We start from the raw sequence: 24,172 nt of genomic DNA, 5'->3' as shown, positions 1-24,172 counted from the left end.
GGCCAGCTGAGCAGGCTGGCAGGGGACACTTGAACCATTCAGCCAACTGGTTTGACCAAACACTGCCCTTCTCTTTCTCCCTGCTCTGTGCTCACATAGCTTCTCAGCATGGCTGAGTTTCATGGGGAGATGATTTGATTTGTTTGGCTTTGTTTTTTCTCACAACAATCTTTAGGAGCTGTTGAATACAACACTTCCCTTTGTGGCTGTGCTGACACCCATGGCCAGGAGCCCTGAGGGCAGACGGGCTGCAGGGACCTTGACAGCCTGAGCGTGGGTTGTTCATGCTCTGGGGAGGGAAGGGTGAGAAGCCCTGCCTCCCCTCGTGCAGCTGGGGACACCTGATGTTTCCATCTTGGAAAGGTCAAAACCTCCTAACAGGAGTGTTAGGAAGTGGGCAGCACTCTGCAGAGCCCAGCTCTGTGCCAGCACAGCCCTGCTGCCCTGGGGAACCTCTGCACAGCTTTGGGCCTCCTTGCCCTGCCCCTGCAAGGATGAAACCCCACCCCAAGAAAATCAACCCATTCCTTGGATGAGGGCAATAACCAGAAGAGAAAAATGGGAGAAAAACAAGCCTGACCTTATGGCATTTGTGACATTCTGACAAGAACACAAAATGGCAAGAGGTCCTATTTTTAAAGGCCATCATCCTGCTGCTGTCTGACCATGGCAGAAAGCTGCCTCCACAACATGCCCTCAGAAATAAAAGCTGGGCTACCACCTAAAATTGCTGCAACATGCCTCTGTTCTAAGGTCTCTCTCAGGGAAACTGAAGTCTGTGGGGAAAAGAAAACTATCCAGTATTTATTTTATATCTGTGTGGTTAAATTTAGCCATGACTGATTCTGCAGAGGAACTCTGGATCTGTCCAGGAGAGAAACAGAAGGCAGAACAAAGATGCCAATAAACAAGTACGGTGTAAATAGGACTTACACACTCACAGAAACATGGAAACAGTAAAAACAATTTTTATATGAGTAGCTTCATAGTCTTACATTGCAAATGAACAGTTATAATAAACTAGTGGGTTTCTAGGCTCTCCAGGTAAAGGATATATTTTCAAGACTTCAGATTAACGAGACCTAGTGCACTCACTTAGAGCAGGAAAAATTCTTTAATTACTCAAAAGAAAAACCCACTAATTAATATCTACCAGAAATAATAAATCAGCCAGGGTAATCTCATTTTCATTATGCTTATTAGCTCAGGAGATTGGTCAAATCAAAACCAATTTCATTTTGCAGAAATAAATACACTATTATTTTTAGCTCATTCCCCAAGACTGTGCAGTCACTGTCCTTGGGCTGCCTGCCTGTCTGTCCACTCTGATAAGTTTGGAGCCTGCTGGCCAAGTTCAACTTGAATTAATGACAACATAGCAGTCTCAGAGATGTTATTGTCAGACCTGTTTTGTGACCAATCTCTGGCCAGGAAGGACTCAAACAAAAGTCCCTGCTTTGGCAGGCAGAAGCAATGTGGTGCGAAACCTCCTTACCTGGTTGCACAGGAAGGGGTGGGCACAGGCAGAGAGAGGGAATGAAGAACCACACACGAGGATACAGACAGGTCATAGAGGCACTGCAAGGAAAGCCCACACAGTCACCAAATAGCCAGTAAATCTATCTGTGATTTCAAACAGAATCACATATTTATCTATCCTCAAAAAATCAGATTCTTTTAGTACTAAAAATATTCCATTACCTATACAGCAAAAAATATGTTAGGAAATTTCCTGACACTGACCCAAAATTCCCACCGAGGGGATAATCCTTAGCAAGCTGATGAGCAGGCTGTGTTCTATGAAGGAAATTCCTAACCTGTTGCTTACAACCTATTTCATGTTACTACTAAAATATTTACTGAACAGATATGATGCAACATCTCCTTCTCTTTGCAAAATTCTCCCAAGGCCAAAAATAGGTTATGACTTAAAAATAACATACACCACATTGGAAATCAATGAAATACTCTCTGACCAAGACCCAATAATCAAGTCATGAGCTGTCACACTTCTATTTTTAGGAATGGATTATGTTTTTCCCTGGCCGTTGGCAGTGACTGCTTTCCTTATGTATCAGTTCTGTAATGTGACTATTTACTAACTGAGATGTTTGATACACTACCTTGTGACAGTGTTTATGGCAAATAATGCAGAGTAAACAACCACCATTACCCAGAGGTTGAGCTGGAACACCCAGGTGTGCCTTAGGAAAGCCCCAAACTCCTCCCAGGTGCCTCCTCAGCAGGAGTGAACCAGCAAAAGGAGATGACAAAGTGGATCACAGCCACAGGAGCCAGCTGCTCCTACAGTCCCATCCCTGCTCAGAGCACCTGTGGATGAGATGCTGGACTTGTACCAGGAGAGAAAAGTCCTTGATCAGCAGGAAGGAGTGAGCAGAGCCCACAGAACATCTCACACCTGAGCATTTAGGGCCCAGACAGCACCCAACTTGAGCGTTGCATCCACTCCAAAGGAACAAATGGGAGCAGGAGCAGTGGAGCAGCCAAACCAACTCAAGAGTTACTTGGCTCTTACCATTCAGCACTAGAACAGAACTGGCAGTGAAATGTATAAAAGGCCTTAACCAGCAGGAAAACTTAGCAATCCCAGCATCAAGGGGATTCCCAGTCTGCCTGGCAGGAATGGTATGGGGAGATGCTGGGGACAGTGGCTGGCTGGATTTCCTCTGCCTTGACTTGCCACCAGGGAATGGAAAGCCACTGTGAACATGGAGTGAGAAACTGCAAGAAGAAGGATGAAAATCAGTATTTACAAACTCACAGGGAATTTTTTCATGAGGACCTGTTACATTTCTGCTCAAAGCCTGCTGCACTGTGCAATGGCCTTTTATGTTTGCTTTTTTTTTCTTCCTTAATTCTGATGTTGACCATTATCACATCCTCCTTTCTGTAGTAATTACAGCAGACAAGAGACACAAGCCTGAAACATCAATGGATGCAAGTAACACTTGATTTTATGGTGCTCCAAATCAATTCTCCGTAGTGTGGGCTTATCTTGAGCAAAACAAAAGAAATCTGTGAGAAACTAAGTGCAGCAGAGAGTGAGATGCAGGTTGTAAGCACTGCAGATGAGGTCCCTGGTAGTATTTTGAGGAGGATGTGACACATTAAGGTGCAGATACCTGAACTCTTGCTGAATGCACTGGACTGTGTGAGCTCAGTGTGATTCTCAGCCCAGACCCAGCGTGACCAATCCCACATCAGGTTAAATATATGCTAAAGGAATTACCTGGCCTACATGACATTTCATGTGGTGCCAGCTCACCTTCACACACGTGGCACAATGTGGGCAATAAATTCCAGGATGCTGGCACAACATCCTGAATGCCACCACAGCACTGAGCAGCTCCAGCTCTGTCAGTGTCACATGCTGTGACAAATTCACACTCACCTCTTTTTGCCTTTAGGAGCAGCTGACAGCTAAACAGCAACCTGCTGAGATGCTCTAAAGCATCCTAGTCAGGACTAGGATGGGGCTGTGACTGAGAAGTCCTCCTTGCTCCAGGTTTTGGGGTTTCTCATAGACCTTTACCAGCTCTGTTATCAGAGACATGCCCACATGTGACAAAGCGGGGACCACAAGCTCAGCAATGTGGCACTGTGCTGAGGGAAGTGTTTATGGCTCTTGGTTCTCCTCTTCAGCACCTGAATCTACAACCTGCAGTTCAAGGCTCAAATCTGATGATTTCACTAATGACTCACCAGCAAACAAGCATTTTCTGCACTCTTTAGTCCAGCAGGACATAGACTTTTCAAAAAGTAAAACCTTGTCTTTCCTTGACACAAAGGAGTTATAAAATCACTCAAAATTAAGTAGATAAACTCTAAAACAATGCCTTTTTCACAATTGTTGTGCTGGTTACTCTAGACTGATGTACAATGCCTTTACCAGCTGATTGCAAGTCAGATCTTGTCTAAATGGAGAGGAAGATGCATAAGAATTTGCCAGAAAAAATGTTTTTTTATCTCTCTTAAAACTCTCATTTATCAATATTTTAGTGCATGTTCAGCCTTATTCCACATAATCTTTATTAACATTAGTCACTATTTCATTAACTTTTACTACTATCACTATCACTCACCAAAGCCTAAAGCAAAAGGTGAGCCTGGGAATGGAAAACACCTGTACATTTTTATCCCTTATGCAGCATGCATAAAAGTGTGGTTTCTGTTTCTCTGCCTCCCTGGGGGATTCACTGCTCCAAAGAATTCTACCACCTGGTGAAAATACCTTATTCCTTCCCTTTCTTATTTGCCTGCAACTCTGACAATAAAAGCAACGCACTTTAGCAGGAGAGCCAAACTTCAAACTGACCTGGTGAAGGGGGCAAACTCCTCTGCAGCACTTCTGCTCCCCACAGGAGAGATTTTGACTGCATCCTCACCAGCAAAGCCTTGGAACAATGTCAGTGTAGCAGAGCTGTTATAAATTCATGAGAGCACAGCAGAGCTCAGCATGGGGCCTCTCTCAGAGGGCAGTTTCACACAGCATCCATGTATTGCTCCCTAAAGCTGGGAACAAGAGCACACTGCCACTGCCCAGAAATGCACTGATCCCTTCTGCCTGCTGCCATTCCCCAAAAGTGCAGGAATTCCACCTACCAGAGACAGCAGCTCCACCTGGCAAAGGTAACAGGGAGGGTACAAATTGAACTCAGCAGCTCTGGAAGTGCTTCAGCATCCACTTGCAGCAAGTCCTAATAGGATACTTGTAAATGGTTTGGAGTTATTTTAGTAGGAATGATCTAATAGTCAAATTGGTTTTGCACAGATCATTGTTATAATGGGTTAGCATGAAAAGGAGGGAGAATTATGCTCCCTCCTGAGCCTCCTGTATTAAAGTTAATTTCATCAGGATAATCATTGCCTGGGAGTACCCAGCCCTATGAAGACCTTTCTTTTCATGCATTAGTGAATTATGTTTTAATTCCTCATTATCAGTGATAGAAATACTGTGCAGAAAACCCATCACACACAGATAATTTGGGACCATGCACCAGTCTTTGCCAGCTGACTCCAAGGAGGAGCTGCCATGCTCCACACTGTCCTCACATACCTCAGTACACCTCAATTAACAATTCTGTGTATCACTACCTAGTCTGAATTTATTCTTGATCTTTGACTCCTTAATACAGAAAAATGCAATAATAAAGTGCCAGCCAGAAGGCTGATTTTTCATAGATCATTCAGAATGTTTTTCTGTTCCAAATTTGAAGCCTTTAAAAACACTCCTACTCCACTGCATAGTGAGTCCTGTGGCTTTCTTATCTCATCTGCTTCTCCTTGTCTTATTCTGTTAGAGACCCTCCCTGTTGGATAAAGTCATCAGGTCTTTGAATAAAGAGAAACAATTTCTTCCACTTGATTACCTGCATGACTTAATGCTATCAGCTCCATTAGGGGACAGGAGCATGAGACAGGCTATCAGGGAATCAAAGTCACTCACAGCAACACAAATCTCTGCAGCAGCAGCATGTCGTTTGAATAATCAATTGCACATTCCCAGGGAGTTTGCATCCAATAATAAAAATATTTCTTGCAGCTTTCAAAGGTATTGTGCTGTACGGGAGATTGGCAGTAAAAACGAAATTCCTACAGCACCACTTCTTCAGTTATTTTCAGAGCTTAACATGAGTAAGGTGTAAATTTGGGGCAATTCAGATATGAGAATATGACATTATGATAAAGATATCTGTAAGTAACTGCAATTATTAGAATAAGATAAATTAAATTTGGCTCTATCTGGGTGCCACTGGTGAGGAGAGCACCTATGGCAGAGTGAGCTGCCAGCTGCCTGAAGGCTGAGAGAGTCCTGCCCAGGTTTTACTAACTAATACCTCAGTAAGTGTTTCTTGGCAAGTGTGGGGTCTGAGGCAGTGCTAACCTGCTCAGTGGTTGTTGAGCATTTGAAAGAGCTGCCCACTGCACCAGGTGAGTGTTTTCAAACCCCAGGGAGCCACACAGCTCTGGCAGTGGAGGAACCACAGCTCCTGTTGGATGTGGCACACAAACCCTGAGCTGTCCTGGAGCCCAAGGACAGCCAGTGCAGCTCCAGTGCAGCTCCAGTCCCTCCTGCCTCAGCCATGAGTTCCTGTGCCTCCAGCCCAGGAGCTGCAGGGAGGGTTGGAAGTTCTGCTGGGGGTAGACAGAATGCACCATACTGGCCAAGTCAGATAAGGCTTTTGCTTTTAAACCAAGCAGTTTGGTTCAATTGCTGATACTCACAAGCTATTTTTGTCTGATGGGATTCATCAGTCAATTCTGGTACATAAGTATCCACATCAAAACTGTCACACGTGGTAGATGTCTCAGGAGAAGGAACAAGGAATGATAAAGTCTCATAAGGCCAGCCAGGACTTCAGAGAAACTCCGGAAATTTGGAGCCCAGGCCAAGAACCCAACTTGGTGAGTTCCTGTCTGAAATTAAAACCTTTGTACCACCTCAGCCCCATAAGCTTCCCAGAATAAACATCACTACAGCTACCAAGAACACAGAGTGAGCTGCAAAATAATTACACTCATCATGTGCCAAGGGAAACCTGACTGATTGCTGCAATGCTGATTAGTTGCCCTCCCTGCTCTGGAGAGCATTAGCATGAGAGCAGAAGACACCTTTGATAGGCACTGAAATATCAAGGTTATCTCTTTGGCAGTGTGGCTGAGGTTACAGTCACAATAAAGGCTTGTTTCATCTCATTGTCACAACCCCTGCCCCTCCTGCTGCCCGCACCTCTGGGAGGGTGAGTCATGACCACCCCAAGCAAGAAACCAGCCCAGTCTTGGGCACTTCCAGGCAACCAGGATTCTTTCTTCCTGCCTGCTGAGGACACTGCTCTCACACAGCTAGATGGTACAATAACTTACTCCACTCTGCAGCAGCTGCTTGCCAGAGATTAGGGCTTCCAGCGCTTTTTTTTTTAACTAAAAGAATTTACAACTTCAATTCCCAGTCAATTTTCAGCCCTACTGCATTTTAGCCATCTGACAGGAGCACACCAAACCGCATATTTGCAAAATTCATATATATATATATATGTGTGTAGGATATTAATATATCCTACTTGGGAACTTATATCTATATATATATATATATATATTTATATATATATATATAGATATAAGTTCCCAAGTAGGACATAGCAATTATCTGAAGCCCAGCCTCCAGGCCTTTTTCAAAGCTGCTCAGCTCCAGCCATCACATGGTGCAGGAGGAAGCAATAGGTCTCATACCCAAGAAGATTAACTCTCCAGAGCTTTTCTAATTAGAGACACCAGCTCCTTGCCAAGGAGCTGCTTGCTGCAGCTTATTTTAGCTCTGCAGTTCTGACAAACCAGACACTTTTCTTATGATCTTGTGTAATTGGAAGACAAACTTTTTGTGAATAATGAATGCTCAGAGACACCACAGTTCATGAAGCAGGGTAATACTCTTATGATAAAAACAGACCTACAAAGTGATAGCTTAGCTGTAACAGAGTTTGCCCCTGTAAGTCCCAGAAGCAGTGAACAGCTGAGGTTGGCAGGAATCCCCACTCCAGCCCCTGCTCACTCTGGAGCCAACCTCAGAATCAGGTCAGGCTGCTCAGGGTGTGCCAGTGAAGCTCTGAGTGTCTCCAAGGACTGAGGTCTCCCTGGGTCCCCATAGCAATGCCTGACCACACTCACAGACTGAACAATTTTCCTACCTAACAATTCCACTTGCTGCAAACAGCTCATCACTGCCCATTGCTACACAGCTCAGATGATAGTCCATCTCTAGTCTCTGCAATTTCCCACCAGACTACAGTTTATTTATTGTTTGAATTGATCTTTGGTGCTCTCCACATTCTAAACTTTTCAAAAATAGGCCTTATTTTGTTGTGAGAACCACTGGGTAGAAAGGGGAAGAGATGCCTTTCTACAGGAGTGACTCTGGAGCATGAGGGTTCCTTCTGCAGGGAAACAAGGTGAGCCAGGACCACAGACTGAGAAAAAACTCCTGCTAGGCAAAGGAATGGGCATTTTCAACTTACCTTTCCTTTCTGCCTTACTCTGAGGGGTGTTTGATAGAGCTCCCCAGGAGCAGAAGCACAGCTCCTGTCACCACAGTGCAGCAGAAATTCAGTGTCTCACCAGGCAGCAATGAGGATTAACACACCTTCCTAACTCCTTTTGAGCTTCTTCCTTGTCCTGAATTCACAGAAGTTTCAGGTCAAAAAACCATTTTTCTTCCTCTTCCATCAGCTGTGACCAGCTCCAGGCTCCCTGATGTGCAGCATGAGCAAATGGCACCTTCAGTGGAGGGCTGAGGAGCCAGCAGACAGAGGTTAGGGGTGCACTGGACTCTCAAAGGAGCAGTCCAAGGGCAGGACAGAGCCAACACTGTGGAGAATCCCAGGACAGAAATGAGATTTCCATTTGCCCTGATGGTTTCACTCCATGTGTCACCTGTGTGCCTCAGCCCTCTGAGCTGAAATCAAGAACAGGACCTGCAGTGCCCACCCTTCCCCACAGCTGATGTGTGTCACATCACAGAAACCAGGGAAAGATGGGAGCAAACCAAAGGTCAATGCAATACAGAGGCTTTAATAGAGTTTTCTGTGCTTTTTCCCTTGGACAACACTGAGGGCTCAGCCCTTTGTCTTAACACAGCACTACAGGCTTTGGCAAGTATGTAATAGAAAAATACCACTGGGACATTTTATTGTGCTTCCTTTTCTGCTTCTCTCCTTCCCCCACTGTCCTGAGAAAAAGCAGGTAGAGGAGTTTCAGCCATTGCCAACTGCTGCACTAAAACAATAGAATTTTGGGAAGGCCCAAAACGTTATTTGTAGCCACAATAAGCACAGTTTATAACTAAGCCTTCGCATCAGCAGGTCACAGCAGGGCACTGAAGAACTGATTGTGTACCTAAGCATGTTTGCATCCCACCTAAATACAAAGCATTAATTTAAAGTGTTAAATGCCCACAGCCCACACAGAGCACCCTTCAAACTGCAGAGGGAGAAAGAGCTGAGGTGAGCTGAAAAACAACCCAGATGTTACCTTGGTCTCTGCTTCCTGCAAAGTGAGCCCACAGGGAATGCTGTCCCATCCCATGGAATGAATGTCAAAGCTCAGGTGAGTGAACCCAAATCCCCCTCCCAACAGCCACTGCTGCCACCCACAGCTCCCCAGGAGTCAAGCATCAAGGCTCTTCATCATTCTGCATTATTTAAAAATTCAGTTGTTGATTCTAGCAGTCTGTCACGTCATGGCATATTGCTCTTCTCTCTTTAGAACAGACAGTGTGGGGTGTGTAAAATAACAGACAGCCCCTCTTCTTCTCCATTCAAGCTTTAACTCCACAGAAGTCCTTGCTCTCCAAACCTTTGCACTTTGCTGCTCCTACATGCAAGGGACAGGCTAACACACTGACCCTGAATGAGTTCCTTGTAGCACAGATCCAGCAGCAGCACCAAACCACACAGCAGCTCTTGTAATTGCTTTCTACTAATTTACATTATACATTAATCTAACATTATACATCAATCAATAGGTTTCACTGCTCACTGGTTTTGAGGAACCAATTAAAGGAGTGATAAAGAAGATTAATTTATTACAGGATCTGCTAGGAGGCTAAATGCTTGCAGAAGGAAAAGAATTATTGACTTAGATTTACCAGAGGAATAATTCCCATTCATACATGTGTACATATATACAGAATAAGATGTAGGAATACATGCACCAAACAGCTTTGGCACGTGCTGTGGAGTGGGTTTGCTGGGCACAGACTGGAGATGAAGGGTGGAAAGAAGCAGCACATGGAGCTTCCTTCTCTTGCAACCCTCTGCCCTGCTGGAAAAGCACTGCTGTGATTCTCTGAATGCAGAGGCTCAGAAGCCTTTCAGTGTTAAAAGGTGATAAAATCCCCACCAGTGAGTCTCTGTGAGCTGTGCTGCCATCAATGCCACAGCTCAGCAGGGGCATGGCAGGGGACCAAAGCGCCCCTGGGTGGGTGGGTGGCGGCAGAGAGGTCAGCACAGCACCCACAGGGCACAGCCCCAGTGTGACCAGCAGCAGAGCCCGTCCAGCACTGCACAGCTGTGGATGTTTCACCACCTCCAGCAGCCAAGGTGGCTGTTCAGTGTGCTGGGACACAGGTGTGCCCAACAGCATCTGCATCACTTCTGCTCACTGTGCCAACCCCCAGGACTCCCTTCTGCATCTACCAAGCCATGGTGGGCTTGCCCTTAATTCATCTCCCTGAAAAAAAGACTAGTACTCTATTGTGCTTTAACTGCAGCCTCACATAACCCTGACACACACATGGTACCAGTGCCACTCATCACTGGGAGCTTGACCACACCAGCACAAGGAGGGACTTGGGACACCAGAGCAAAGAATATTCACACACAAAGGCTGGGGGGCTGTGATGGGCAGTCACCTGTCTGTGGCTCTCTGCCCTGTGTGCCCCACGTGCCAGGCTGTGCAGTGCCTGCACATTGTGCACGGTGCAGGACAGAGTAAGAGCCACTGAGTGTGAAAGGACTGGCATCCACCCAAGGGGCTCTGCTTAATGGACTGGTTTAGACACACATCTGGGCAGGGAGCAATCAATACTGCCCAACACAGCACATGCATTGTCTGCAGCCAATTGTGCTGCTCTCTCTGCTGTACCATAGTCATTTTAATGTTACCCTGAAAGGAGGGAGCACAGCAGGTCAGCCAAGGAAAGTGGCAGTGCTGCTGCACAACCCAGCCCTCATTTCTTTGAAAACTTATGTCAATCCAGTGCAAATCCTGTCAACCAGGCCCTTACAGAGCATGGTTCTAGGAAATCCATTGAGCCTTCACCCTGTCCACCATCACTGCCATTGTCCTGCCAGTGCCACATGTACCTTTTGGGCTCTGCTCCACACCCAGCACAGCACCTCCCTTCCCACCAGCAACAGCTCCCCAGGGAAAAGCAGGACAGAGTCCCAGAGACTCAGGTCACCCTCCCCCTCCTGACCAAGCACAGGTTGTTTAGAGCAACACAAATGCCCAAAGTGAGCCTGCATCCCTGGGGGCCTTAGCCTTGGTATCTGCCTATTGATTCACCCAGCACAGGGCAGCACCATAAGGAAAGTTGTATTGTGGGACCAAGGGTGCTGCTCTGAGCCAAAGAGCCTGTCCTCCACACAGCACTGCTGTCTCTTGGGTCACAGCATCCTTCATCTCTTTGCACATCAAGTCAAAAATCTGTGAAATGCTGCAACAATCCCTTTCTCCCAACCTTCATCTGTCTCTTCTTCAATGCTCCCCTTACAGTATCTTCAGTGCTTGGAGCTGTCTCATACTATTTGCCCTCTGTTTGAAAGCCTTAAAATGACAAAAGGAAAAAAACACCAACACCTAAAAAAGCAATTATTTTAATTACTCATTCTGGCTGCAAAAAGACCCTCAGTTGTCTGAAGCCCTTGATTCAAAGGAATGGCTGTTACAGGCAGCTGACCAGCACAACACACACTGCTGCCATGCCCTCTGCAGCACCCGGAGGTGCTTCTCTATCCCAAATTACAGGAAATTAACATTCTCAAAAGCTTTTGAGTGTTCCCAGGCAGGAAGCATTACAGGAGGCAGCAGAATCAGTATTATTTATATAGATCCCATTATCACAAACTAGAACTCCACACTGTCACTGTAATAAAGCATTACCCAGGAGGCCACTGAAAAACCTGAATAAAATCCTGTAATACAGGATGAAATAAGAACAAAAAGGAGGCAGCCTTTCAGATACCTTAATGTTATCCCTTTAAACAGAGCTACCTTGACATATGCTGTGCATCACAGGGGACTGGCACGTCAGCAGAGTGCTCCACGACAGCCACAGGGCTCAAAAATCCACCTTTCCCTCCCCACCTGTATTTTCAGGTTTAAATCTTCCTGTTTTGTTTTTCTGCTGATGTGAATATGTCTCTTCTGTTGGGGAATTTGGCAGTAAGAAATCCCAGGGGATAGCCCTGGCAGGTACTGCCTGATTTGAAGGCAATACTGAACAATCTTCATGCAGAAGATCCCTAATAGGGACAGATTGAGGTAAATTTCTCCTGAAAAACCAGGCTGCTGCTCTGCAGAGCCCCACAAGCTATGATGTGCCCTCTCTTTTCAAGCAACCAGCTACAGAAATGACAGCAGCAGCACGTGCTGCAGAAACACAGCCAGATATCGCCTGGCCCTGGACCCTGTCCAGAGGATGAGCAATTCCTACCTGTGAGCAGCCAGGGTTGGCACTGTGGCTCCAAGGTACCAGTGCTGCTGGCTTGGGCACGGCTGCAGGCTGGGCTGGGGGTGGGTTTACACCCATGGACCAGGGGGCTCTTTATTTTTAGGCACAGGCTTCTCAAATGTGGTGCTTCAGGAAGGAAAGGCCCCTTCCCTCAGCTCCAAGTGAGCCTTGCAGCACTCTGCAACAGCCAAGGGACAGGGAAAGTCAATATTGCTGGTGCTCTCACTGAGGGAGCTGCAGAGAGAAGCTTGTTAGTATTGATACAGAAACCAAAAAACAGGACACTCTGCCCCTCCTATTTGTGGAAGCAATAATTCTCTGGAGGTGCTTAAAGAACACAGAACAAACCACACACAAAGTAACCTCATTTCAGATCTGGATCCATTCCAGGACAGTTGTGGACAATTATCAACATCTGGTGATTTGCAGCAGAGCTTTCAATCAGCATCTCCATCGTGCCCATGTGAGAGCCTAAGGAGCAGTACCAGGGCTGGCCCAGTGAAAGGCTGAGCTGGAGCTCTGCAGCTCTGAACAGCCCCAGCCCTGAGCAGGGTCTGCCAGCACTGCCCTCCTGCCTGGCAGACAGGCTGGGACACAGCCAGCTGGGACAGGCACAGCCAAATTAACCCATCCAGAAGCACCCACCGAGTTGGGGCAGCTAAAGCTGCTAGTTGCCACCAAGGTTCCTGTATTTTAACTCTCAGTATGTTTCACAGCACTGCTAGGATCTGCACCTCTGGCCAGAACCCCTTCTCTTATGACAGGCTCTCACTAAACAAACTCCTAAACAAGCAGATTTGTATGACTTCCCAGCAAGCATATGGAGACAAGGTGCCAAGGAGACCCCTGAGCAGTTCATGCCAACTATTAATACATACAAAAAACACAGCAAGATCTACCTAAGGACACTGGATCAAACTCACTATAAACCAATACCTGTAAATAAATGGGGTATTGGGGAAAGATCAACTAATCTGCATGTCATCAACCATAGAAAATAAAATGTCAAGTAAACCAGGTGTTTGGGTTGCATCAGTATTTGACAGAGCTAAGCTTAAAGCAGCCAGTGCAGCAGCCTTTCAGTCTAAATGTATTTTATAAAATAAAAAAGGCACTCAAATGATTTTAAAATTAGTTAACCAATAGGTGTTGTCATCCTATTGCAGGGGTTCCATACTGTTGTCTCCTTATCACAACAGTTCCATACCTTCTTGGTGTTTCTCATGGGCAGCTCTTCTGAGCACTGACCCTTCTGTCTTCTCAAAGCAGCCACTGACTCCAGTTCCCTTCTTACCCAGCCACCCCACTCTTTTATAGCGCTCTTCTTCTCATTGCTTACAGCTGTGGCCTGTTAAAGTCAGGCCTGTTCCTGATCTTTGATAATTGGCCCAGCTGCAACTCCTTAGGGGTGAGATTACTTTCTACACGATCTTTATTTTCTCATATTCTATCTCCCCACAAATAGGTACTACATGATAAAGAGCCACATAGCCAAATGGTTTCTGTTTTTGATCCAAGCCTGTTCAGGCCCTTACTCAGTGATGTGGGGAGCTCACAGAGCCACTGCTGATGCAGGACTGGCTGCCAGGAGCAGCATTAATGATGGGAACAGATCTGGGAAGCCAGGCAATATCCGTTCATTTGAGCAAAGTGCTCTCAATAGCTGCACATGGCACAGTGCCTGTCTAAGGACTGATACAGGGTCATGCTAATCACACAGATAACAGCAATTAGGGAAAGGAAATGAGGAGGTTTGTACAGAACCAGCCGTACGTGAGCTCCTCATGTGATGCTGTTACTGAGGGGAAAAGCAATCCAGGGCTCCATAAAGAGGAGATTAACCAGCAAGCACAGGGAAAGGGTGTTATTTCAGCATCCAGTATCCAAGATACCACTGCTGAATGCTGTGAGCAGCTCTGGTGACCATATTGCAAGGACAGGCCTGGAAATATATGAAGGATTCAGACAAGACTCTGAAGTCATATTAGCTCTGGAAGTTGCCTCAGAGTAAGAGGCTTTTGTGGCTCAGGCTATGCAGCTTTCCCAAGAGGTGGCAGGGATAATTCAGCTCCAGTCTGCAATTACCTCTGAGAGGAATAAAACGTGATAGCAGGTGACTCCTGGCCTGGCCAAAATGGACATACTGCAGAAGCAGCTAATGCAGCAAACATTTTAAAGCAGAATCCTGGGCTGTGATCAGCTCCACTCCACTCAGTGAGAAGCATGAGTGACATGTGGATAAAATGCCAGTCTGAAGTCAGGAGCCCAAAGCAGAAGATGCAGGTGGAGTTTGAATGTGCAAGCAGCACGTCCTAGCCTGGACACACAAGTGAGAAGGGTATGGGGGTCCTGCAGGTGACAAACCCCTCCCAGCTGTGTTAATGGCCCTGCCCAGCTGCCCATCTCTGACCCATCCCCTGTGAGACATCCCCTAACAGCATCAAAAATGAGGTTGATGGCAGTGGGAAAAATTCCAGGATGCTCCATGGAGCGTACCTGAGGAGCCCACTGCTCAAACTGCCTGTCAGGGCCATTTGCAGCACAGGACACTGAGATCTTTGGGGTTTATTCCTCATGTTGACACGTGAACAACCTGAGGATGGTTTGGGGCTGTGTTACTGTACCTTTCCACTGAGACCATTGCAGGATTCAATGAATTTTAAAAATGATAGGTCATACCCAGGACAGTGCCCCCAGCTGCCTCAGCAGAGCTGCCCAGCAGCCTCACAGCCTCCCCCCAGGTCCTCATGGTTCACCCAACACCCACAGAGCCTCAGCAAAGTCACCAGGAGGCAGGAGCAGGACACCCCCCTCCCCACTGGCCCCTCACATCTGCAGAACTGCAGGTTCTGATGCCAGCCTGAAGGCAGAAATACTCACTTCTGCTCACTGAAGAGTGCACTGGGGTCAGGTTTCATGCACAAGAGGAGCACAGGAGGGCTCATCAAGCCTTTATGTCCAATTATACACAAATGAAGCACCTTCTGCAGTCACACCTCTGTTGTGCTTTCCAACCCACCACAAGCACTTCCACCCAAACCTGTGCATGGATTAGCTGGGGGGGACTCTGCATATTATCCAATTAAAAGGAGGAGGAAAAAACATGACAAAGCTCCAGAGTGATTAGGCAACATTTCACATGTCAGAACAGCAGATTTAATTCAAGTCTGGAATTTGTTAGAATGCTGCGACTAAAAAGAAATACAGGCTGGCATTATGAAAGAATATATTGTAATGGAATCTGCAGCATCAGATCTTTTCCAGGCAAAAACTACTTGTAACAATAAATGATCTAAAAAAAATCAGTATTCATGTCTGTGTGCATCCACAAAATAGGAGTTGCGAATACATTTGGTTTAAAACAATCTCAGAAAAAACTCATTTTCAGTTAAGTTCCCCTATATCCTGCCCTCTCAAATAACTGCAAAGAGCATCCATACAGTCTCAGAAATCCCATTATCTCCCTGTTCTTGTCATAAATTCAGCAGTGTTTCTTTGATAAATTACATTCCTTTCTATCATATTATTTTAGTAAAAAGTACACATCAGAGCTCTTAATTAAAGCCCACACCTGTAAATTGGATTTTTATATATATAATAGGAATATATACATGTGTAGAATATAAATATAGTACATGCACGTAGAGATGGGATCAGGATGTTCCATTACCAAAACAGCACTATCATTTCTACAGCTCTAAAAGAGCCTATTGTGATCTGTGATTTATGTGTTTGTGGGAGCTGAGCTTGTCACCCAGAGCTCCATGCCTCCTTCATTCCTCTGGTTAAAATAGATTAGTTTTTTTAGTTTGTCTATGTGATAAGCTATTCTGGAAGAGTTATTCTTGTGTGAATGCCCTCAGTCTGAAATGAAATACTTTATCATTTTGATTTAGCTTTATCCATATGCTCAAAATTCCCCTATTCCACACGAGGAACCAAAGAATAAACTAAGCAGCGAGTCTGCTTCCAGTGCAAATGTCCTGCCATTGGTGTGGGGCTGGGAAAGCTGCTCAGTGACAAAGTGCCCTCACACACTGGCTGTTCACGTGCACCATCCTGGGGAGGGAACACTCCAGCCGAGAGGAGATGGGTGCAGGGGAAGAGAGAAGTCTGCACAAACACCATCAGGGGATACAAGATGCACCATCACTGTCCTTGTGCTCATCACATCTGTGAGGCAAATGCTGCACTTGCACCTTTGTAGAGCCACAGCAGAGGGTGTGTGAGAACACAGAGAATTGCTGTACCCAAGGGATTTGGTGCTCTCATCACAGAATTCCATCAAAAGCCCACAGCAGTTCCAGTGACTGCCCAGGAGCAGGAAAGGAGCCTGTGGCAGAGCAGGAAATGAACCCAAACGTGGCCTAAGCCCAGCTTTGGAACTGGCCTTTGCAGTGTCCTCACTTAGCACAAAACTGGCTTCTTTAGGACAAGTGTCACTGCAAGACTTTCATTTGATATGACTTCACTCAAGTTAGCCTATGCCAGGCATGTAGGAAACAAGAAATTAAGGGAAAGCACAGAAAGGCCAGCCATGCAGTTTAGGTTTACTTGGCAATATGTGATAGGAGGGCGAGTCCTGAGCCTGTGAAGCAGTGGGGCTGCATCTCCCCGAGGTGTGGCTGGCACAGGGACCCCTGGCACACTGTGCTGCTGCATCCCCCTCCCCATGCCAGCCAGCAGCCGGGGCACAGACTCTGGCACAGACCCCACAAAGCTGCCATGCCCTGCCAGCAAGGCACAGATTCACCTCTTCTCCATTAACAGCAAGTTTGGCCAGGCTCAGGGCCAGGCTGGGGCAGCAGCACAGGAAGCAAAGCAAACCCAGTGGCCCCAGGACAGAGAGGCATGGGTGACAGGGTGTCATACATGTGATGTCCCAGGGATGATCCAGCCCTGGAAGCAAAGCAAACCCTGGGACAGAGCAGCACGGGTGACAGGGTGTCATACATGTGGTGTCCCAGGGATGACCCAGCCCTGGAAGGAAAGCAAACCCAGCGGCCCCAGGACAGAGTGGCACGAGTGACAGGGCTTTGCATGGGTGTCCCAGGGATGGTCCAGCTCCAGAAGCAAAGCAAACCCCGGGACAGAGCTGCACGGGTGACAGGGCTTTGCCTGCCGTCTCCCAGGGATGACCCAGCCCCAGAGGCTGCAGGGGCCGCCCCGCAGCCCCACCTGCCCCATGTCCCGGCCGTAGGTAGGTCAGGCTGCAGCCCAGAGCTCCTGATGCATCCTCGCGGGAGACAAGCAGCCCATTCACCTCTCTTTTCCCAGTCGGCAGGAATGAAAAACCCAGCCAGGAGCTTTACAGCTCTCTTTATTTAAAAGATCAAATGGAAATAAACTTTCGAATGACGTTAGCTCAAACTTTCTAAAATAAAGCTTCCATTGAAAGGGGAGGCTGGAGCAGATATTTCCGAAGCTGCCGCATCCTCCGCAGCGCTCGCACCCGGCGCATCCCGAGCCGCCCCCGGAGGAGCCGCTGCCTCCCACGGCTCCAGCCTCGCCTTCCCTGCTCCAGCTCGGATAGAAGAGAAGGAACCCTGCTGCACACACAGGCTTGCCCGCAGCCCAGGCTCCCAACCAGCGAGTCGCTCTGTCAGGTTAATTAGCACATAAATTAAGAAATGCTTTGCTCGCAGTAGCGCCAGGCACAGCCAGGGCGCTCCTTGACACAGCACAGAAGGAAAGCTGTGGGCATGGAAATGAATGAAGCACCAGGGAGCCAGGACACAAATTTTTGTCATATCTATGGCCCGTGGTGCAGAGTCGCTCGATAACCAAAGCAAATTAAAAATCATCCTGTTTCTATCATAGCAGCTATTTCTTCCTTGATTACATTTCAACTTTTCTGCTTTAAAAGTTATGATATGTTTTCCAAATATTTCCAAAATGGACATCTAAACTCTACTTCAGCCACACTCTTTCTGGAGCCAGACCATAGCTGGGAACCATCCTGAAGCTCCACCACCAGGTCAACCCCTCCATCTCAACCCCTGCCACCACACCAGAAGAAATTGGTACATCTACAACCATCTTCCATCCCACACTGTCCCCCTCGCACACAGGCAAGAATTTTGGACAATAACTATATCTTTTAAATACTCTTTTTTAAAAAGTATTTCTATTATTTTTTATGAAGAACCATGAAATGTATGCATCACTCAAAAGAAATCTAGAAAGCAAGGAGGTCAAAATGTCAGTGTTCACAATAGTGACCGATTCCACTCCACTGCCCAAAATTTCCTTGAGGTTCCTTCTTACCTGAGGATGGCACAGTCACAGAAAAGGCTTGAAGAAACTTATTCTTCTGAATCGAGAAAAATATAAAAAAATAACCTTACCAGTAATACTGAGCCAGCCTGCCAGAAAATGGAAGACAAAAAAATATGATTAATGATGCCCTAATCTTTTAATGCAATAATTTCTGCCTTCAAGGGACTTCTGGTAAATAGCACAAAAAGTCTCACCAGGAAATTCCCAGACGCATTAATCTCGCTGCTGGGCCCTGGCAGGTTCTCTGTGCACTCAGAGGCTCCTCAGTGCAGTGAGGGTGTTGCTGGGCCAGCAGACAGACATGAAAACCTATTTGAGCTCCAAAAGCAGCACAGGTTCAAAGCCTGCTCCAGCTCATACCATGGGGAACCCCATCTGGAGCTCTGCCACCCCCTTACACACTGTCAGGATCCTGGAATTCCTGTTGTCCCCATATCAGCAGCTCCTCCATGGAGCCTGAGCTTATTGCTGGTGCTCCACCATGGTGTGCTCGGGCCACTCTGACTCACCAGCCCTGTTTGCTCCGTGCCAGGACAGCACAGCTCCCTCAAGTGACTCACATCCTGCATGACCAAGCCTGTGGTCCATCCTAGTCCATCCTGTGTTCCATCCAATCACACCTCCCAGCCACCATCACGAGTGACAACCCACCAGGAGTGTTTCCATCACTCTCCTGCCTTCATCCCTGTGGGACAAGTAGGCCTGGGGGTAGCAGACACAGGGGAATTTAAAGCTATCCAAAGCAGGGTCAAGCAGCTCTGAAGAAAGAGAGGGTTCGTGTGAACACACCATGAATTGTGAACTTCAGAGCACCTGTTAATTTTAGGAGGATCATTGAGTGATGCTGCTGAGGGTTGGAGCTGCAGGTCAAAGTGTCACACAAAATACAATGCTTTGTGCAAGGGACCCTGCCAGGGAAGGCAAGGACAGGGATAGGGAGAGGAGGGGCACATGCACCTAGATAGATAGATTTTCTTTTGACACATCTTTGGTCAATAGACACCAGAAGATTATGTAACTTAATTTACTTAAATCTCCTAATTTGCACACATTTTATCCTCTTCTACCTTGCTTCAGATAGCAGGCCTTGAGGCCGTGGATTTGAAGGACTGGGCAGCAGCTTTACAAAACCATTTCCCAGAGATCCTTAGCCCCAAACAGGCAACAACAATCAGGTGAACACTAAAGAACAAATGAGGCACCTGAGTCTGGCAAACTGCACTAGTGCACACGGACAAGAATCAGCTGTACAAGAGCTGCCCACAGAGGGGCAGAGATTAAAGGGTGGAACTTTAGGAAGTGCTTCCAGGCATGCAGGTAATCACCCAGACATGAGTAACAGCAGGGACAGGAAGCAGTGGGAGCTGGTACAGGAGCACGTGAGCTGTGCTCATGCCATCACCCCAGGCAGCACACATGGGCTCCCAGGGCAGAACCACACCTGGAGACCGTGGGCACTGGACTGGCAAGCCCTGCTCTGAGAGCTGTCTCCCAGCAAAGAGCTGCTCCTGGAAAACATCTAAGCAGTGTGTGCTGGGGATTTGTACTGGCACAAGACCATGGCCAAGTGCCCCAGCACAGGGAAAGGAGGGTCCCCACAGCAGCTTGGGATGCTCCCCAAACATCCCATTTAAGCCAATAAACTCCACAGTTTTACAATAAGCTATACAGGGAGTTGCACACACATCTTGCATATGTGCCCTGGGCATCCCCAGATATCTGCAAAGACTGAGGAACTTGACTGAAATCCATACCATGAGCTCAGACCATTGGGAAAATGGCACCAGTGGCATTCTGCTTCTGTTGGGGATGCTGCCATTTCCATGCAGTTTAAAAATGCATGTTGCTGTTCCCACCTCCTCCATCTCTGTTCATACTTCCTCACTGCACTTCCCCCAGCCATTTCAGCACATCCCCATACGTTCATTCATCATCCTCCCCAAGCTGCCTTTATTGGATCCTGCTTTGTATTTGGTGCCCCCAGACATTTCTCTTCATGCCCAAGATGAACCAGAAAAATAAACCTGTAGAAGAACATAAAATTGCTTTTAAAAGTAAAAACATATTACCCTGAGACAGCTCAGCAGTATGTCAGTATATAAATAATGAGCATCCTTATTTTCTATACTTTGCTTTGTTTTCAATCCTTAGAAGGCTGGGCTGTGTGGCCTGGAGGACAGAAAGGATGAACAAGCTCAGACAGACCAGTACCAGAAAAACTCAGAAGCACCTTCAAGGACAATAAATATGCAGGTGGGAGGTAGAAGTGCTTAAGGAGAATACTCAGCACGAATTATCAAGTGAACATTAAGGCACCAGCACCTGCTCCAGAAGAAAAGACTGCTCTAAGTTCCCAGAGCCCATAAACTCTCAAAGGTTCTATGGCTGTAATTTCTCTCCCCTCTCTCTCCTCCCTTTCCTTTCCCTTCCTGCCCATTCACAGAACCAGAGTTTGACAAAATTGCAGCTCAGGTTCCAGGCAGTGGCTGCTGAGCCCTCCTGTGCTCGTTTGCACAAGGCTTTAGCAGACTGCAGAGTGCCATCTAGACGGAGGAAGGAGGAGGTGCTGCGAGCCAGCCAGCTGGAGGCAATAAATCCTTCAGGGGTGCATCACAGAATGCCTACAAGATGCTTTGCAGAGCAGCTCTTTGCACACTGCAGATGTTTTGTGGCAATTTTTTTAAAGTACTAAAATCCTCCTGTGGCTGAATGAGCAATGGTCTCAAATGGCTTGTGGGATGAGATGAGAGCCCTTTTAGTTTAGCATTTGAATATTTATGCATTCTCATAGCATAGAAACATTTTAGCTCCTTATTTTTTCCAGGCTATTTAAGGTTCAGATGACCACTGAATCAGGACAGTTTTTAATGCTGGGCATCAGACAGAGCCTCATTAAAGGACACATGGACCTGAATGGGGCGTTGCATGCAAATTCATGAATTTTTAATGTATGTGCAAATATTTGCCTATGGAAAGGCATTGAGGGCACAGACTCCATGAGCTGTGGATTTTTAGAAGGATAGAAATCTTGCCTGTGTCATAAATGGAAAAATATTAATCTGAGATGACCATAGAGCTGTCTTGGGCAGCAGCTGCTGCAGGGCCTGCTCCAAGGGACAGTGGTCCCACAAACCTGCAGTAAGAAACCAAACCACATCAACACCAAATTTCTGCTCTTCTGTCTCAAGGAAACAGCATTCTCATTTCTGTAATAGTATGAAATGTGCAGCAAAGTCTCTCCTAAGCTCATACATTTCCCTTATACCCAGCTGTGCACAATCGCTGCCAATCCCAGCCACCCCACAGAACACCAGCAGCTCCATAGCCCTTCACAAACAGTGCTGAAATGCAGAGACCTCCTAAATGTGATGTGCAAGACTGAAATGTGCCTTTGCTGCCCCGGACAGCCTTTCTGGCTTAGATGAGCCTGAGGATAAGGCAGTGCTTGTGAAGGTCACCAAGGAGGATGGAGTCCCCACTGACCTGCCTGGGCAGGAAAGCAGCTCCTGCTGCCCCATCACCTTTGGTAAATCCAGCATGGAAATCACTCCACTGCACCTTGCTGACTGCCCTTGCCCAAGCTCACAGGATAACCTCAGGAAAAATCCAGCACAAGGCTGAGCTGGGGACACAGCAAGCAGAACAAATGTGTTCACCTTTCTCCTGTCAAAACCTGACCTGACAAATTCCCTGTTTAAACCAAGCACTGAAACAGACCCCGGAAATGGTTTGAGTTAGAGGCAACCTTAAAAATCATCTTGTTTCAACCCCCTGCCATGGGAAGGGACACCTTCCAGAGTGCAGCAAGTCCCTTCCAGCCTGCTCTGGGACACTTGCAGGGATCCAGGGGCAGCCACAGTTTCTCTGGGCGCCCTGAGCACCACAGCTTCTCTCCCCACCCTCACAAAAACAGCAGCCAAAGAATGCCTTGTATCAGGAGTCCATATTTAAGAGACAGCAGCACAAAGCTGCCCTCAGAAGCATGACCATTTCTTTGGGAGTTATAAAACCAGGCACTAGCACAGCAATGTAATAAATAATAGAGCCTGGTGAATAATGCAAATAAAACATTTTCTCTTCCAATTTTTCATGTTTCTAAATATATTTCCTTCCGTTGCTGTCAGGCCTATTCTGCTTTGCCTTTCACAAACCTTCATGCAGAGCAGAAAAAAATTGCAAAGTACTTGGGAGAGAAGCAAAAGGGCTGCTGTCACCCCTGCCTTGTTCCCCCTTCCTCTGCCTTGTTCCCCCTCCTCTGGCACACTCTGTCAGGACCAGGAAGCTGGGGGCTGGATTTAGATTCAGCAGGAAAGCTCTCTCAGCCTGTAATTATGCTGACAGCTCCACGAAAGCTTTACTTTGGGTCTAATTAAGACTTATTAGATTTGAAAACAAACAGAACTTGGTTCTTTCCAGTATGATAGACCCTTTACATGTGCAAAGCAAAAAGGTGAAAATGAAAAAAGGATGGAAATGCAAGGAGGAGAAAAAAACAAGAAAAGAGATCTGTGTCCAGCATTTTGAGTCAGGGCATGGAGCCCTTCATGAGCATCACCATTGGAGATGGTGGCCTGAGGGACAGAGCCTGACTCAGAGCTCCTCACCCACCGCTTAGGGCCACCTGCACATTGCTCCCCAGTATCCTGTGGTTAATGCTGTGAAGCAGGAGGGAAATTCAGCCTTTCAGAGTGTCTGATGGCTGAGAGATGGGGCAGGAGGGGAGGGAACACACACAGATCTTGGGGTGAAGGGCTGCACTTCCACAGCTGCAGGAGAGAAGGCACAACCTGAGTTGGCCTTGGTCAGCATGAATGTCACCTTAGTTTGTGTACTGAATACCTAATGTCAGTGCAGAAAAAGGACACTACAGCAGAGTTTTTCAAAAAGACACTCACAGGAGCTGCACCAGACAACAGCAGGTGAAGTTCAAAGGAAAGGGGCAGGTTCCCACCTGCTGCAAGTGGATTTCCCTGTTCCCAGAGAGACACAGACAATAAATGCAGTTCATTCACTCTTCTCATAGACTCTTTTCTCACATTAAGAGCAGAAGATTATGAGAGTGTGTGTGCTGAGCTGCAGTAAAAGGCAGTGTCTGTGTGCCGAGCCCAGCACAGCTGCTGGAGTGCCAGTGCCCTCTCCTGTTCAGTGTGCACCAGCTCATTCCACAGCACTTCTGCACGCCTTTACAGGCTGGGGAAACATTCCCAGCCTGACATCCTGCTAACAGCCCATTAAAAATGGTGTTTATAAGGTTGAGGGAAACGTGAAAATGCTGCAGAAGTTCTGTGGACGCTGTGTCCTCTTTGCTGCAGTCCAGAAGAGTTATTGCTTGCATCGGGTCATTTAGGGAGAAACAATCCTCAGAGTAGCCCATGTCATTATGTACAGCAGGTTTGCATCCTCTTTCCAGGGCACTTCTTCAATGACATCCACTTTTACTCTGTGTGGCTGTAACTTGAACTCCAGTCACTGCCAAATGTATTCACAAAGTCACAGAGGAGGAAAGCAAAGCCAAAGGGAGTCATCAGGGACTGACATTGGGGTTTATCCTCCCTCTCTACCTGGACATTTTTCCAGACTTTTTACACTGTCATGTAATTACAACAGTACTGATTTTTACTCATTTTACCACAGTATTAACAG

General features: G+C 46.9%; 1 long non-coding RNA gene across 9 annotated transcripts in view; it reads right to left on the bottom strand.

The window, feature by feature from the left end:
- LOC135454318 (uncharacterized) overlaps positions 1–13,519 on the bottom strand; it is a 46,749-nt gene extending 33,230 nt beyond the window's left edge. For 6 of the 9 annotated variants that reach the window (XR_010442066.1, XR_010442068.1, XR_010442067.1 and 3 more), the window contains exons 1-6: positions 13,458–13,515; positions 8,159–8,305; positions 4,624–4,729; positions 4,337–4,533; positions 2,537–2,742; positions 1,496–1,578 (exon numbers count right to left, since the gene is read on the bottom strand). This is a non-coding gene — a long non-coding RNA (uncharacterized LOC135454318). Of the gene's footprint in view, positions 1–1,495; positions 1,579–2,536; positions 2,743–4,336; positions 4,534–4,623; positions 4,730–8,158; positions 8,306–12,232; positions 12,422–13,457 lie in introns of those variants that run through there. The other 3 variants (XR_010442069.1, XR_010442072.1, XR_010442070.1) reach the window with 3 other exon arrangements.
- Positions 13,520–24,172: the final 10,653 nt, after the last annotated feature.

This window comes from Zonotrichia leucophrys, chromosome 14 (genome assembly GCF_028769735.1).
Source record: "Zonotrichia leucophrys gambelii isolate GWCS_2022_RI chromosome 14, RI_Zleu_2.0, whole genome shotgun sequence".
Lineage (NCBI taxonomy): Eukaryota > Metazoa > Chordata > Aves > Passeriformes > Passerellidae > Zonotrichia > Zonotrichia leucophrys.
The sequence above is the reverse complement of the archived record's forward strand: the minus strand, read 5'-3'. Positions and strand labels throughout refer to the sequence as shown.